Genomic DNA, 17,890 nt, shown 5'->3' with positions numbered 1-17,890 from the left:
ACAACGCAGTGGCAGGGTTTGAGGGAACTGACTCCAGTTTCGAAAGAAGTTCTACTGTGTATAAAATGCTATCAAACAGCTTCATATGCTACAGAGAAATTGTTCGTGAGTCAATTGATGGGGCAGACTTCACTGTTGTCTTCTTCGAAGAAACAGCCACAGCCACCCCAACCTCCAACACCACCACCCAGATCGATCAGCAGCCATTAGCATTGAGGCAACACCCTCCACCAGAAGAAAGATCATGACTTGCCAAAAGCTCAGATGATAGCATATTTTGGCAATATTTTTTAATTAAGGTATGTACATTTTTTAGACATAATGTTACTGTGCACTTAATAGACTACACTGCAGCATAAACATAACTTTTATATGCACAGAGGAAAAAAAAATCATTTGGCATGCTTTATTGTGTTACTTTACTGCAGTGGTCTGCCATGTGTCTGAGGTATGCCAGTATATAAGAAGGGCCCAAATGATAAACAGTTTTAGATGACTGATTACCCTGACAATCATAGAAATTGACATATAATCAAGATACAGGGACATTTTCCACATGTGTATCAGCAAAGAATTGTAAAATTTTAACATACGGTGCTAGCCTGGATTAAGGGTAACATCCCCACACTCTGCCGCTGGAAGTGAAAATTGGCACACCTCTGGAGCACAATTCAGCAGTAAGTAATAAGAGCCCTGAAACTGTGCCTACACTCTGACCCTACAATTCCACTTCCAGAAATTATTATTAGGTAAGATTCAGGGATGAGAAAAAAGATTTAACCTCAAGAATGTTCACACTAAAACACTACAAAGTATACCACTAATAAGGTACTGTGCGGCTCTGCACCACATGGGCAGCTACGTCGTGTGGCAGGTACTCTTGCTTGAGTTAGTAGGAAGGTTAATGGAAAAGTAATTTGCCATTTGTAACAAAAGTCTTTAAAATGTCCAGCAATTTCACTTTCTAGGAATGTATTCCATGTGAACGAAGATTTGTTTTATAAGGATGTAATAACCACAGCATTCTTTTTAATAGCAAAAATAAAAATAAAAATTTTAATTAAATTTCCAAAATTAGAAGCATGGTTAAGTATAAAGTATGATAAAATCCATGTCACTAAAATGACTATCAAGCTGTCAATAATCTTTTCAATCATTTTAAATAAAATTGGAAAATATTCAGTGGAAAAATAGAGATTCCACTATACAGGAGGGAGGAAGGTGGAAAAACACATTTTTAAAAATAAGGTCTTCAGATGGATTTTGCTAAAGTATCTTCCTGGAACAGTCAACTTGATGTACAAGTACCTAGAGTGCAAACTAATTTCTCTAAGGTTTCCGTGACTCAGGAAAACATGATTTTTATTTTACGCTATGAATGGCACAGAAAACTGAAGTAAAAGTGTACTAAGTCACACATAAATCAGCTTTATGACTCAGGCATCTGACTGCAACCTTCATGGGTGAATTCAACCTGAGACTCCAGTTTTAACGTCCCTCTCTCATTACCATCTGATTCATCAGGTCCTCTAACTTCACAATTTCTTGTCCTTCTGGACTCATATGCTCCTTATCCTTTTTAAACTCCTAAATTAAAGGACTGAAGTAGATGACCTCAAAGATCCTTTTAGATTCTTGGATCCCCACTGACTTACAACCACCTTGCACACTGAAAGCACATACATATATATTTTATTGTGGGGGTAGAATAGTACCAACACGTCAACTTAGGACAGCTAGGCTCTTCCCAAGACCTTTTGTTTCACCTCCAAGATTTTCAACACAATGCTTTCTTTGAGGCCCCCCTTAATTTTCCATTTGTAACAGGGTCCTCATCAACTATTTCCTAAGCCACAGTGCTTTTATATTTTACAGCTCTACTTCAACAATAAACAAGTCATGCTGGGAAGAGTAAGTCAAGGTTGGAAAAAAATTCAGGATACAAAAAGATTTTATCAATCTGGACTATCAAAGCAGATAAAATTTAATAGAGATAAAGGGAAGTTCAGCACTTAGATGCCAAAACTACATGGAAATGATCTGATTTAACTGCAGCATGCACACTCACATACACACACAAAAAACCCTTAGGGCAAAAAAACCCTTAAACTTTGTTTTTCTGCTGTTCTCTTTCTTTTTTTTTTTTTAACCTAGTGTTGAAATAGGAAGGAGTAAAGGTTACTCTCCACCCTGTAAGGCGACAGTGAATGTTGAATACCATAAGCTGTGCTGAGTACACTTTAAGAGGGACAGTAAGAAAGTAAATGAAAGGCAGAGGACTAAGAAGCTGATGAGGAGATATGAAACTGTCAAATAAGAAACATTTGAAGGAAATGGGAATATTTATTTAGACTGTGGAATAGAAAACCTTAAGAAAAGGACAGCAATCTCAAGGACTACAAAAGCCCTCAAAGTGAAGTAAACTAGTGAAGCCAGCAGGTAGACACTTTAGCAAAATGGAGAGTATATTTAGCATCTAAGGGAGATTACTATCATCAGAAATTGTGAGCTCTGTATCACTGAATCCTCTAAGTTTTTTTCTCAAGAAATGCCAGATAGAAATTTTTATGTGAAATATCCCCATTTCTAAAAGTCAGCTCCCAATTTTAAGTTTTTGCATAAACTGGGCAGCCAAATGATATGTGTGCAGGCCTTATTTGACTCCTGCACACCAGTTTGCAACTCGTGTCCTGGGGAAACATGATGACTACCTTCCAACATCTGAAGAACTGTCACAGAGAAGAGGCATAGATTTGTTTCATACTGCCCTGAAAGGTGACAATTACAGAGGCCAACCGCAGCTCAATTAGGAAAAAGAAAACTCATCTACAAATTCTGCCCAGGGAGGTTCATGTCATTGTAAATATTCAAATGGAAACAGCTCTGTAAGTATTACTGGCCAGTTCAAGAATTCTGTACTTACTACCACTAAACTTGGTCAAATAACTAAACCTCCCCACATCTCACTTTTCTTTCTGACCTTCCTTCCCCCTCAAAAGAAGGAATATTGTTAACATTTAGTCTCCTATCTCTCAGTTACTGTAAAGATCAAAACCCATGTGACAAAAAAAAAAAAAGTACTATATGATGCCAAAGAACTACAGTCATTTAAGACATTATTACAACCTACCATCATAAGGTATTTATGTATTTCTTTTATTATACAAGCTAGGCGTATATTCCCAACCTAATTCATTTTTTATTCCTCCCACAGATCAAACATTTGCTGCAAAAAATGTTTCAAAGGAAGGTGGAAAACAAGGTTAAACTGACAACAATATAAGAAGATAGGATAACAGAGTAAACCGTCACCAAAGCAAACATCCAGGATGTTAATCATTAATATCACCGACCAGTCTAAAAGGTATTGTGCACAAGCAGAGGAATATACAAAAGGTAATGACATGTGTGTGAGGGGCTGATCCACTAAGGCAGACACTGGTAAACTACAGCCAGCTGCCTGTTCTGTAAATAAAGTTACAGTGGAACACAGCCTTGCTCATTCAATTATGGATCGTATGTATATACTACTGTATTTATTTATATTGTAATATGTATTACGTATATGCTGCTTTCACCGTACAGCAGCATAGTTGAAATGCTGCAAAACCTAAAATAGTTATTATTTGGCCCTTTACAGAAAAAGTTTACCTACTTTTCTGTAAAGGTACTCTCAGGTTACAAACCACACAGGTGGCTGAATACTGAGACATAGTTCATCTTCCTATGGTTCCATCCCTGGAATGTTACTAGGTCATTCTGGTGCAAAATCCTACACTAAACATTATGGCCTAGGTGTAGGGGAGGCAAATATGCTGCTAAATGGAGACTCCATATTCCTCTTACATACTCAAGATGACAAAATTTTTAATCCTGCCTCTCTTCCACCTAGTAACATCAGCAAAGAGAGGTGAAAAATTCCCAGTGTACAGGAGGTGGGACTGGTTCAGGCAGGAAAAAATGGTGCTTCTAGGTGAATCTACCTCTGTCCCTCTTAAGTTCTCAGACTCCCATGTGTCTGAGCCCCACTATTTTCATGTAACATACAAATACATGAAAAATCTTTTCTTTCCTCTTATCCTATCATACGTCTTCAAAAGAGTTACCAAAAACTATGAGGGAATAAAAATAAAATGGAAATAAATATGCTAAAATAAGTTTTCTGATATAAACTTAATATCCAGCAGAAATAAGTGCACAGTGTTAGGACTTTATGAAAGATTCATATTCCTTGCCTCACTCTTAAGTTACTACATGCAAAGACACTCAAATCTCTACCAACAGTAGATCTAGAGGGATCTTCATTTTTCTAATACCTGACTCTATTTCTACTTCAGCAATATTTCCAATCCTCCTCCCGGGACTACTTACCAATCTCACCTCAGGTAGGGACCACACACACACCCACCCCTGCCACCACCTCACTCCACACCACCCGTCAATGACTTTCCACACAACAGCGAGCCTAGTGTCGTGAGGGAAAGGGCACGTCCTTATCTCACCACCACATTCTTCTGATAGCATTCAACCATCCTTTGAACCTTCCACAGTGTCATACAAATCCACTTCTCAGGCCCAACCCCTGACCCATTTCTAACTTGTCTTTTTACTCATAGGTTACAACTCTGAGGCCTCATCATTAAGAGATTCCAACTACCCACCGAACATTTAATGCCAGTTTTTTCCCTAGAAAATGGAGAGAAATATGAAGAAATGAAGGCACATTTTCAATATTTGGTTAGTAGCTACGCCCACTCAGAGCAATGACCATTCTCTTCGGGTACTGAATAAAAATTTCGAGTATTCCGAAGATTCACAATTCTAATTCTCTTCTAGAAAGTATTTAAGCTAGCATCCCACATACTTATGAGTACTTAGGACTCCTCAGGCTCCCCCAGAAGATCAGGAAATTCCCACAGGATAAGGTATTTTTAACTCACCAAATAAGAGTTAAGAAGACAAATAAGAAGACAGCCTTTCTTTCATCAGGAAATATTGAAAAGCCTCCTTGCTACATAAGTTGTGGAGAATGCTTAGATTCACTCAAGACTATCAAGACCCCACAGGTTACTATCCCAGGCACTCTGGATATATCGTATAATAACTGGACAGAGTGCAAGACTAACCACTAAGCAAAACAGGGAAAAATTCAGATAGTCTCCGTGACCACAACACACAAAGATCTTTTTAAAACAAAAGAAAATATGGAAAGCCCAGCCTTAAAAAGTGAAGCTACCTAAATTAGAGGAAAAATTGGACAAAGTGAGGGGAAGAACTGCCAGAGACACCTCTTAAGTAAATCACATATGGGGCGGGGGGAGGACATACGTTGTTCTGCAATGCCTCCTCCTCCATGGGAGTTGAACCAAGAGGATTTGATGAAGCCCTTGGAATTTTTTAAAAGGAAAGAAAAGAAGTTCACATCTACCAAATTCAAGTCTTTTGAGAACTACAGATACCTAAAAAGGAACTGAACCACTGGCTCAATGTGGAGAAGAGATAAACATTCTATCTGGCAGCCCTGCCTGATCTTCAAAAGGTTCGCGATTCGTACTGTCCCCTGCAGCGCACGGGTCGGGTCACTGGGCTAAGATTTCAGTAGTGCAGACAGGCACCCTGCAGCCCTTTTGCCCAAGCAGCGCTAGGCCCATCGCTACACAGCTGGGCCTGGGCACAAGAGCCCCAAATGCAGAGAACAGCGGCACCTGAACCCTCGGATAGGAAGTGGCTATTCTGACTGAGGGCTTATGATCAAAGGAGGTGAACCCCGTGAAAAGAGCCAAAGGAGAAACAGCTGCGGGCGACTGTGTCTGAACGCACCCAAAGCAGATGTGGGAGTGTGTGCACCGGGAACATGGGAGGGAGGCAGACATGGGCTGCCCCTTCGTCGACAGAAGATGCTCTTACACAAGCAGCTGGACAAACACAGGGGGCAGGAGGATGGAGGGCTTAGGGAACAGAAGACGCTGCACAGCTGAAACCGAGCTTCCAGAAGAAGGGGTGGAGGTGGGAGCGCAGCCCCAAACTGAGGCTACAAGGGGCGCCGGGGAGAGGGAGGGGCGTGTTTAGAACCCCCGGAACCCGGCTAACCCCTCCTTGCTGGTGGCTAAGGCCCTGGAGGTCCTCTCCCCAGTTCCTCGAGACGTCTGGGAAGGCCTACTCCGAAGCTACACGCCCCCGCCGCTCAGGGCAGCAGTCTCCCCAGGGCTCCCGCGGCCCCAGCACTGCCAGACCCGGTCCCTCCCGCCTGCCCGGTGCCCAGCGCTCAGGGCCAGCCCCAGGATCCCTACCACGAGCCGCTTCCTGGTCGCCGCTTCCCTGCTCGGGGCCCCAGCCGCCGCCGTCGCCAGGAGTCCGACCGGCTTCCAGCTCAGGGACGAGCCTCCGCCGCCTGTGCGAAACTCGGGTGCCCAAGAGCCGCTCTCGCCGCCTGCCGCCCGCCTTCCAGGCCGCGCCGGATCCTCCGCTCCCCCTGCCGGTGGGCAGCCATTTCCGACAAGCGTCTGCGGAACTTGCCGAAGTGCGCCGGGCCGGAAATGGCCGAACCCGGGCTCTCAAGAGCCGAGGGGCGGGGGGCGGGGGCGACTTTCCGGGCAGCGCCCGAAGGGCCGCCGAGGCCTCGGGCTCAGCCGCCGGGTTCGCCAGGGTCCAGGAACTGTGGCGGCGGCGACAGAGCGGGGGATTGTGGGAAAGCTAGTGCGAGGGCGGCCAGCCGGGCGAGCGGGAAGAAAAGACGCGGCAGGTCCCCTGAGCCCTCAAACCAGCGCCCTACAAATGCTCCTCGTCCTTTAGAAAAACCTACCTATGGAGTGCGGAGAGAATGCCCCCGACAGTTCTGGAACAGGTTGCGGCTACGACAGCCTCAGCTGCTTCGAGCGGGCCCAGTGAAATTCAATCCAAAAATAAACCCAGACCCGTAGAAAAGGCCTTCCTAAATGAGCTGACCGGCTCCAACAATGGACTGGAGTTTTGAAACACTTTTAATATTCAACAGCAAAGAAAAGGCCAGGCGGCATGGATGCTTCGGGGGGGGGGGGGGGGGGGGGGGACAAAAAGCCCGGGGCTTTGCAAAAACAATAGCTTAATCCAGTCGTGTGGCAAGATCAACCAAAACTAGGAGGGAAAAGAAATACCGTTTGAAACACTTAAGAGCCAATCCCTGTGAATCTGAAAATGCACATATTCTACAATCCTAAGAGACACTCCAACACCTGCAAAGTCAGGACAAGACTTTTAGGGTAACTGGAACAATGCGGGTGGGCGAAGGAACTCTACCAATCTTAAAAGACACACCTGATCATTATTGTTAACTCAAGAATGAGTTTAAAGCATCTAAAATCTATAAATGCAGTAAAATCTGAGATTAAATTTGCTTCAACATTTTTTTTTAAGCATGTTTTTAATCCCCAAAAGGCAGGGCTTCTCTTCCAGGGTTTCCTAAGCAGGAAACCAAAAACACACCAGAACCTGGAGAAGCTGAGGAGGGCCAGGGGCCGGCTCCCATCCCTGTGTGTGGGTGGTCTGGTAGTTCAGAGGAACTGCACCCCCTGAGACAGGTCCACAGCTGCCATATAACCCATCCAAACACCGTTTCTGCTGGAGCCCAGGCCCACGCTCTAGCTAGGAGGCTGAGAAACCACTGAAGATTGATTAGTTTCCCACAGGGGACAGTTTGAGCTCAGGATTCCATCTGCAAAACAAAACTTTAAAAAAAACCTAGCAAACTGTTTTCCAGAACGTACTCTTCATCTCTCCACACCCATCAGCCCCTCCTCTTTCTGATCCTCCTTTTTCTTCCTTCTTGACACCTCCTTACTCACCCCTATTTCCCTTTCTTCTCATACCTCACTGTTTTCCTTACCTTTATTACTTTATTGTAATAATTTCACTATGAACAAATATCCAGAGCCTCACCACCATTACGTATGTACAAAAAAAACTTTCTTTTACCAATGTGTTCAGGAAAGTCATAGAGGGGGAATCGAATTTTTAAAAATGAGAAGCATTCCAGGAAGTGAAAATGAGGAAAACTGTTGCCCAAATATCCTGAAAAATCTGAAGTTGGCTTTTTTCTTTTCTCTTTCTTTTTTATTTTTTTTCAACGTTTATTTATTTTTGGGACAGAGAGTCTCTTTCTCTTTTTTTAAACAGTTCATCTTCCTGGCTCTCCTCCAGAGGTGTGTGGCAGCAGGCAGAAGTCTGGCAGTGTGGGAGGAGACACACACAGGCCCAGAAGCTATGGCCCAGAAGCTACGGTAAGAATTACCAGGTATTGGTTCATCTCCACGCTGACAAGAGAGGACCTGCAAATAGCTGCTACCTGAGGACTCAGCCTAAATAATTTCTTACACTTTTGAGTGAATTAACACATTGTTTCACCACCTGGTCGATCTATTTGATTCTTAGGATAGGCAGGCTTTAAGACGAAAAAGGGATACCCAACCAAAATATGATGTATCCTTGACTTTACTGGAGCCCCGAATGCTGACCATCCTCTTCCTTTGGCTCTTTTGAGCCTGTCCTCTCTCGTATCTCCTTCTCTCAAACAGTTCTAGCTCAGTCTCTTCCTCTGGTTCCTGTTCCTTCTCCTGACTCCTAAGAGGTGTTCCCTGAAAAGCTATGACGGGCTACTTTCTTCTTCCTCTCCACACTCTGTTGCCAATTTCAGTCAGCTCCCTTGCATCATCTGCACCTCTAAGCAGATCCCTCCCTACAGCGCTCCAGTCTCTGTCTTCCAGCTGCACTCCAGACACCATCACATCATCGTCATCCTCTTAATACATGTTTTATAAATACTTAATTGCCAAGCAATAAGCTAAACCCTTTATAGGCATTGTCTCATTTTAATCCTTACAGGGAGATATCAGTGTATAGATGGAGAACTGAGACATTAAGAGGCTAAATAAAGTGCCCAAGATCACAGAGTGAGGTGTGAAGTACAAATGGAACTCCAAGTCCTCTGAACTCCAGCCAGTATTCTTTACCAGAACAATCAGATTGTCTCATCAGGACTTTATTATTTTTTTAATGTCTATTTATTTATTTATTTATTTATTTATTTATTTATTTATTTATTTTGAGAGAGAGAGAGAGAGAGTGCGCATGAGCGAGCGGGGGGGGGGGGGCGGCAGAGAGAGAATCCCAAGTAGGATTTTATTTATTGTGTGTGTGTGTGTGTGTGTGTGTGTGTGTGTGTGTGTGTGAGAGAGAGAGAGAGAGAGAGAGAGAGTGAGAGAAAGAGAGAGAGAGAGAGAGAGAGAGAGAGAGAATCCCAAGTAGGCTCCATGCTGTCACAAACTGTGAGATCATGAATCAATTCTAGAGCCAGAATGAAGAATCAGACACTTAACTGATTGAGCCACCCAGTCACACCTCACCAGGACTTTAAACTTAGTATATCCCACACTGAACTCATCTTTACTGCTACCCCCTTTGCTCTCCTCAAATGTCCTTTTGATAATATTGATAATGGTGTTACCATTATCTTTCCTAACTCAGAAACTCAAAACCTGGCACTATCTTGACTTCTCTCTTTACCCTCACACTAAATCAATTTCTAAGACTCAAAGCCTTCACCTACATTTATTGTCTCTACTTTGTATTTTGGAACTTAATCAAAATAGTTTTGCATTGTTCTTTAACAATCATATATGCAGATCTTTATCTGCTTCAGGAGCCTATGGGTCTTCTCTCTAGAGCACAGTCATAGGGACTCTGCAGTACCCAGTCTCTCTCTTTCTGTTCCAAATTTTAAATTTCCAGAAAAGAGACATGATTGTCCTGGCTTGTCTCCTGTGTCAACCCCTCGATAAATCAGCTTTGGCTAAGCAGCAGGTCGGCCTTGTCTAAATACAGCAATTAGAGCCTCTCATATAAATAGGGCTTGTTCCCAGAAAAGGAAACAGCATACACCATTGTTCATTTGTTCATTCATTCCATCAACAAACACTTGAGCACCCTCTCAAAATATATTCCGGGTTTTTTCATATATTCACAATGTTTACAACCTAACCCTACCCTCATACCATGAAATACACAACATAAAAAGATAAGAAATCACCAGATAAAATGCATAACAATATTCACCCATAAGAGACTACCAATTCAATTGCGTGTGATGGAAAAGAATTCAGCACACCCTGTATGAGCCTGTGGTGGTGAAAGTACTCAGCAGTGGGGCACCCGGGTGGCTCAGTTGGTTGAGCATCCGACTTTGACTCAGGTCACAATCTCATGGTTTACGAGTTCAAGCCCCGCGTCGGGCTCTGTGCTGACAGCTCAGAGCCTGGAGCCTGCTTCGGATTCTGTGTCTCCCTCTCTCTCTACCCCTCCCCCGCTCATGCGCGCGTGTGCGTGCTCTCTCTCTCTCTCAAAAATAAACAAACATTGGGGCGCCTGCCTGGGTGGCTCAGTCGGTTGAGCGTCCGACTTCGGCTCAGATCTCGCGGTCTGTGAGTTTGAGCCCCGCGTCGGGCTCTCTGCTGACAGCTCGGAGCCTGGAGCCTGTTTCGGATTCTGTGTCTCCCTCTCTCTCTGCCCCTCCCCCGTTCATGCTGTGTCTCTCTCCGTCTCAAAAATAAATAAACGTTTAAAAAAAATAAATAAACATTAAAAAAAAGTAATCAGTACTAATGTGTGCATATTCTACCAAACAAGCTCACAACAGCACCGTGAATTATAGACAGAAACAGAAAACTACCTAAAGTCCATCAGTGATAGACTAGATAAACAAAGTATAGTGTATTCACCCAAATGACTACTTTACAGCAATGAGAATGCTCTACAAATACATACAACAATACTGATGAATCTCACAAACAATGCTAAGCAAAAGAAGCCAGACACAAAAAGGTACATAGGATATGATTCCATTTATAAAAAGTATAAAACCAGGCAAAACTAATATACCTGTCAAGAGCAATGACAAGAGCAGGAGTGCCTGGGTGGCTCAGTCAATTAAGTGTCAGACGACTCTCAATTTCGGCTCAAGTCATGATCTCACAGTTCATGAGATCGAGCTCTGTGTTGGGCTCTGTACTGACAGCACAGAGCCTACTTGGGATTCTCTCTTTCCCTCTCTCTCTCAAAATAAATACATAAACTTTAAAAAAAAAAAAAAGTAGCAGTGACCAGAGGAGAACAAAAGGAGCTACATGGGTACTGGTCATGTGCGATTTTGTGAGCTGCATGCTGCTTACATCAGTTTGTGAAAATTCATCAAGTTGTACACTTATGTTAGTATGCTTCGCTATATGTGTATTATCCCTTAATAAAAAGATTTTTCAAATAAGTAATTCATGGGGGCACCTGGGTGGCTCAGTTGGTTAAGCATCTGACTCTTAATTTCAGCTCAGGTCATGATCTCACAGTTGTGAGTTTAAACCTCATGTCGGGCTCTGCGCTGACAGCATGGAGTTTGCTTGGGATTCTCTCTCTCCTCTCTCTCTGCCCTCCCCCACCTCAAAATAAATGAATAAACTTGAAAAAAGTAATTCATGGGCAAAACGAGCCTTTAAGCACCCTTGAACATTGTCACTATAAATATCCTAGAGTTGCCAATTACTGCCATACCTGCACCATTACACCACCTTCTTAGAGACCGTAAGCCACTATCAGCCTTTGCATATCGCCACCATTCTTATCACATGGCCTCATCCCCTTCAGCCCCAGCTGACTGGACTTCCTTCTCATCTGGAAACTTGGGAGCAGGACACGTGAAGCTGAGTCAGGTGATAAGAGTGCTTCAGCTAATAAACTGTATGGAACTGGGAAAAAAATAATTCCTGGACATACACACAGCAATAAGCCAAGAACGCTGGTCTGCAGAAAACAGAGCCAACACACAGAAGGAAGCAAACAAACCTGTGAGAAATGGAGGGGAAAGCCTCAGAGGCTGCTCACTCTCCAGCTCAAGTCGCATATATCCCAGCTGTCACTGGGTATCCATGAGATTGCTCATGTCGCCTTACTACTGAAAAAAAGAAAGAAAAGAAGACCTTACTTATTTAAGCTAGGGTGAATATGTTTCTGTGTGTGGAATGTATAGTCTCATTTAGTCCTTTTAACAACCCTACATGGTTCAGTTCCATTATGAGTCCCACTTCACAGTTGAGAAAACTGAAGCCCAGGGAGGTTATATGTAACTTGTGTAAATCACACACCTGGTAAGTGGTGGTGCCAGGATTTGGACCCAAGGAGTCTGACTCCAGAGCCTGAAATCTGAAAACTATCCTATACTGCAGTGCAACAGAAATGCAGAAAACGGCAATGTGATTTCTATGTTGCATTAATGGATTTAACTAAGGCATCTGATTCCGTTAAATGAGTTCAAATGTAGAAATGGTACAAAAGATTAAAAGACTGGCTGCCTAAGAAGTTGGTAAGCATTTATTTCTTTCACAAGGGAATTATACTTTGAGTTGTAGATGTTAGAGAAATATAAAACGCATGCAGTGTGACAGATTATACTAATGAGACTGTGTTATTATGCCAGGAAATTTATCTTATAGATTTCAGCAAAATGCTCTCTTAGAAGATCCCTGCTGGTTACCTGTTTCTCCCAAAATGTTAGTATCCAGGAGAAGGGGGGTTTAGTCTCACGGAAGGAGAAATTGATAAAAGTTAACTTCAAGTCTTAAGGAGAGAGGCACTGGTGGTCACTTTCCATGAAGGTAGCTGCCAGACCCACAATCCACTCAGCAAGGCTGCTAGATCAATCACAGGCAAGCCACCGGTGACCCCCAGCAACCTTCAAAAGGTATGATTCAGGAATTATCAGTGAGTTTAAGTCAGGTAAGAACTTGTTCTATCAGTAATGCTTTGATTTTAAAGGAAAGTGCTGACAACCACTATTCAAGATCTTTTCTATATATAAATGATTGAGCAATTTTTGTGGCTTATAATTAGAACAATGCATGACAATTTCCAGATTGGAGTTCCAAGGTTACTCTTTCCCTTTGGTCCATCAGTGCCAAAAAGACAAAAGGTCATCTTCTGAGGCTCCATGGATAGCACTCACTAGCCTGCTAAGTGGCTCACTCTGAAAGTCCTGGCTTTGATGTTATCTTTTAAAAGTGGCTGGTTTTTATCTGGCAAAAGGTGCAACAGTTCGGATGTTTTGTAAAATACTTTGTAGTAAGAACACTGAGTTAATATCAGGCCCAAAACAAAACACACATTATTGTCAGAAGACGGTTTGTTAACTCCTTGCCTCATGTCATAGTACTCACTATCTTGCATGTGGCTGTGAAAAATAAATTTTGTACTAGTTTCACATTCATTAGGAAGCTTAGCATGGCTCAAACCTGTCACTTACATAAGACTTATAATCTGTAATGACCAATTAACATTCTAAAAATTAGCTGTCGTCCCTAAAATATAACCTATCTGTCTCTCTAGTCCCTTCTTCCTTCAAGCACTGTTTCCCCTGTGAGTTTTTATTCCTTCCCCACCATGTCGGCACAGCTTGCAGAGGCAGTCAGGTTTGACCATCGGTAGATATCAAATGCCATCAAAAGCTTGCTCCTGGAAGTTCCAAGTAATGATACAAATGTCCCCCCAAGGCAAAAATACAGGCACCTAACATTTACCCTAAATTATGCCAGTGAGGAGTAAAACTGTGCTCAGTTTTACAACAACATGCCACAACATGGCATGTCTGAATGTTTGCGGAATTTAGCATAATGAGAGTTGTAACCAGGAAGAAGAAGAAGAAGGAGAAGGAGAAGAAGAAAAATCAGGCAGAGCATTGATAAAGTTCCAATGTCACACTGTATGCAGCTCTATCACTTCAGGATTGTCCTTACACCAAAAAAGCTACCCATACATTCAAAAAACCAACTACTCACTACTTAAAAATGCCTCACATAAACAAGGCACTCCATTTGAAAATGGGTAGAATGTCATAGAAGTACTTACAGAACATCAATTAACTTCTTAGTTAACCCATTTAGCTATAAAATCAAAATTGAAAGCAAAATTTCTGAAAATAATAATACTAAAAACTTTTTAAAACTTTAAAAATATATGTAAGTTGGTAATAACATGGAGTTCATGTATATTTAAAAAACAAACAAACAGTAGTTTCTACCAACCATTATCAAGAGAAAAATGTGTAGGTTTTAAACCAACTCATGAATGTTTACAGTAAGATTTTATTGAAGAGAAGGTTTTTCACTATTTTCCTAAATATTGCTTGAGATTAATTCTCAATCTAAATGATAAGAGCATGAATCTAGTGGGACCCAGTCAATGCCAGAACAAACTAATCACTGATCCCTTCCTCAATCCATGCCTTCAGCCTTGCAAATACTATGCCACAGGTCAAAAATGAAACCAAATGAAAATGTGACATTTCTCCAAATCCATCAATTCAGTGGGCTAACATTAACAACCCAAAGCTCACTCCTAATGGACAGTTTCAGATATTTCATCTTCTTCACTTTTTTAAAAAAGATTTTATTATTAAGTAATCTCTACACCCAACAAGGAGCTTGAACTCACAACCCTGAGATCAAGAGTCGCATGCTCCACTGACTGAGCCAGCCAGGCACTCCAGATGTTTCATCTTCTGTAAAAAGGGACACACATGATAACATTGTGTGGGTTATAAGGAAATGCATATCTCTAAAATGAAGAAGGGATTATTGAAGTTTATTTATTTATTTTGAGAGAGACAGAGAGAGTGTGAGCAGGGAGAATCTCAAGCAGGCTCTGCATTGTCAGCACAGAACCAGACACGGGGCTCAAACTCATAAAACTGTGAGATCATGACCTGACCCAGAATCAAGAGTTAGGCCCTCAACCAGCTGAGCCACCCAGGTGCCCAAAGAGGTGATTGTTTAGAAAAAAGATGATTGAAATAAATGAAGCAAATAATCCAAAAATATATTAACTATATATTAACTAAATATGAAAATACTTTAAAAGTTCAAATACCACCACGCATTTGTATTACTTTTATGTACATTTAACTATGCTGCAATGATGTTCAATTTTTTTTTAATTTTTTAACATTTATTCATTTCTGAGAGACAGAGAGACAGAACATGAGTAGGGGAGGGGCAGACAGAGAGGGAGACACAGAATCCAAAGCAGGCTCCAGGCTCTGAGCTGTCAGCACAGAGCCCGACGCAGGGCTCGAACCCACGAACTGTGAGATCATGACCTGAGCCAAAGTTGGAAGCTTAACCGACTGGGCCAGCCAGGCACCCCTGTTCAATTTTTTTTTTAAGTTTTATTTATTTTTTGAGAGACAGCGTGTACAAGTAGGGGAGGGGCAGAGAGAGAAGGGTACAGAGGATCCAGAGCGGGCTCTGTGCTGACAGGCTGACAGCAGCAAGCCTGATGTGGGGCTCAAACTCAGGAACCATGAGATCATGACCTGAGCCGAAGTCAGACCATCAATTGAGCCACCCAGGCACCCCAATGTTCAATTTTTTGTATTTCATCTTTAATTAGCTTAAATAATAAACACTTAAATATTCGTAGGAACACAAATAATAAAAAACACATAAACTGATAAATATTTGCCAGCTCTGTGGCTTCCTTTGAGCTCACAAGCATAATTTTATAAAATTGCTATCTTTATGTATCAACCATTTCAATTTCTTCCTTTCTCACTTACTTTGAATGGATTATTATGTGTTTCTACATCATTCTCATAGTCATCTTTACAGGTACTAGAACATTCCATATCTGTTCTCAGTAGTTCCTGAATGATAGTTTGTAGACCAATATAGGATGAAATTTTTGTCAGTCCACAGTTAAATGAGAAAAGCAAAGGCAAGTTTTTGAGGTTTCAATTTTATTCAATTTAAAGATTGTCCTTTATTTAGAGATTATGTCCTTTCCCCTTTCTTGTGTTAAAATTTGTTTTTATGAAATGATAGTGATGGCAGCTTTTTAAAAATCTTCCTTACATGACAGAATATTGAGACATACTTAGTTTGGTTCCCTGCTCCCACCCCACCCCCGGACCACCAATTACTTGTTATTTTACCAGTCCATTAAATCCAGAAGTCAGCTAACTATCTAACTACACCCCTTCATTTTAAAATATGAGCCCACACAGACACACAAACACCCAAAATGTTTTTGTAAAGACTTCTATGGTAACCAGCCTCCAAAATGTCCCTAATGATCTCTGTCCCTAGTATTTCCACCCTCATATAGTCCCCTTCCACACTGTACCACAGATGATCTATGTGACCAACAGAACGCTGCAGAAGTGATGATGTGTCACTCCTGAGATTAATTTATAGAAGGCATTTCAGCTTTCACTGTGGTTGTTCTTTTTTTTTTTTGATCACTCACTCTGAAAGGAGCTAGATGCCATGTCATGAGAAACAGGTGTAGAGAGGCCTCTGTGGTGAGGAACTGAGGCTTCCTGCCAACAGCCATGTGAGTGGGATTGGGGAGCAGATCCTCCAGCCCCAGTCTAGCCTTCAGATTATGCTGCTGCCTCTGAAAGACCCCAAGCCAGAACCAACCAGCTAAGTGCCCCTGAATTCCTGACATATAGAAAGTAAGAAATAATAAGTAGTTGTGTTTTAAATTATTACATTTGAGATAATTTGTTATGGAACAACAAATAACTAACGCGACTCCTGTCTCCCTTTTCAGCTACAAGATGAATATGCCAAAACTGCTGAGCATGTTTGTGTTCATGCCTGTGTGGGGGGGAGAAAGGATTAGCAAGGACTGTGATCTCAATTATCCTGACTTTAGTTTACATACACTGACTCTTCCCTTCTCCATTGCTTTTTCTACTTTTCTCATATTGACCAGAGCACTTGGTAAACTGAATAATCCATCTCTAGCAAAGGAATCAATTCTATAAGTTTTTATAGGCTTAGTTAAAGGAATCATTCTATGTAAATGTGGTATTTTATCATAGTTTAGAAACCTGGTAAATTTCTATTGACAGAATCCCTCACCTTAGCTGTCAAATCTTTCCTAGATCCATAGCCCTACCTCAACAGAAGATCTCTCATGTGCACTGAGAAAATAGAAGCAATCCCTTTCAATTCTGTCCTCCCACATTTACACCATCTTTAAACTCTGAGGTGAAAAAAAAAATTATTTTAGCAGCTGATGCCAGAGCTCCTCTTAGGAATAGAAAATACCTTATTGAGGAAACTATCTTGATATGACACCTGGAGTATGGAAGAAGAAAGCTTGGCTTGTAACAAAACTGTAAAACAGAGATAGCTAAACAGATCTGGATAAAAAAGAAGAAGAAGATGAAGGAGGAGGAGGAGGACGAGGAGGAAGAGAAAAAGAAGAAAATGAAGACTGGAACAGGGCAAAGAGGACAGGAAATGGGAGGAGAGTAAGAAGAGAAGAGGCTTAAATAATGGTGTGGGAGGCTGAAGGTTGGGGAGTGAGTTCCAGTGATGGGGGAGCTGAAAGCATGTTTAAAATAGAAATATCTATTATTGGACTTCACATTGTTTGTGTTGCTAAGGATATAAAATCCCTGAAGTCTTCAGTAATATCTGACATATGCACAAGTGCCTTATGTGAGTGATTTGGGGGGAGATCAAGGGAAAAAGATGTAGAGGGGACTGGTCTGAGTTCTGCAGCCGGGTCAGATGGAAATAAGGAATAAGAACATGGGAACTGAATTACAAGTGAGAAGAATTTAATAGAAGCAAAACTCAAAAGCTAAAGAAACTATTAGATGAGCTCCCAGGAATTAACAGAAATCTTGGAATAGGCATTGAACTTCCACATGAAATCCCAATGTGGAATGGGAACTTAAGTCAATTTTACTTAAATCTCAAAAAAAAAAAAACTATCTTAACTGACATCTGGGTCCATATTCATGGATTATTCTCTCATCTGTTCTGGCCTTTGACAAAGGGATGTCCAAGACTAGCACTCTCTT

General features: G+C 41.7%; 1 protein-coding gene across 5 annotated transcripts in view; it reads right to left on the bottom strand.

Annotated features, from left to right (window-relative positions):
- Positions 1-17,890, bottom strand: part of EXTL3 (exostosin like glycosyltransferase 3) — a 132,376-nt gene that overhangs the window by 71,317 nt on the left and 43,169 nt on the right. Inside the window, exon 2 of one of the 5 annotated variants that reach the window (XM_086703783.1) lies at positions 11,863-11,971. The exons of 1 other annotated variant lie outside the window; for it this stretch is intronic. The gene's annotated coding sequence lies outside the window, so the exon portion shown is untranslated. Of the gene's footprint in view, positions 1-6,290; positions 6,430-6,802; positions 6,951-11,862; positions 11,972-17,890 lie in introns of those variants that run through there. 3 more of the 5 variants (XM_086703784.1, XM_086703786.1, XM_086703781.1) reach the window with 3 other exon arrangements.

The sequence above is a fragment of the Puma concolor genome, chromosome B1 (assembly GCF_028749965.1).
Source record: "Puma concolor isolate L17-30 chromosome B1, mPumCon1.1.hap2, whole genome shotgun sequence".
NCBI classification, from domain to species: domain Eukaryota; kingdom Metazoa; phylum Chordata; class Mammalia; order Carnivora; family Felidae; genus Puma; species Puma concolor.
The sequence above is the reverse complement of the archived record's forward strand: the minus strand, read 5'-3'. Positions and strand labels throughout refer to the sequence as shown.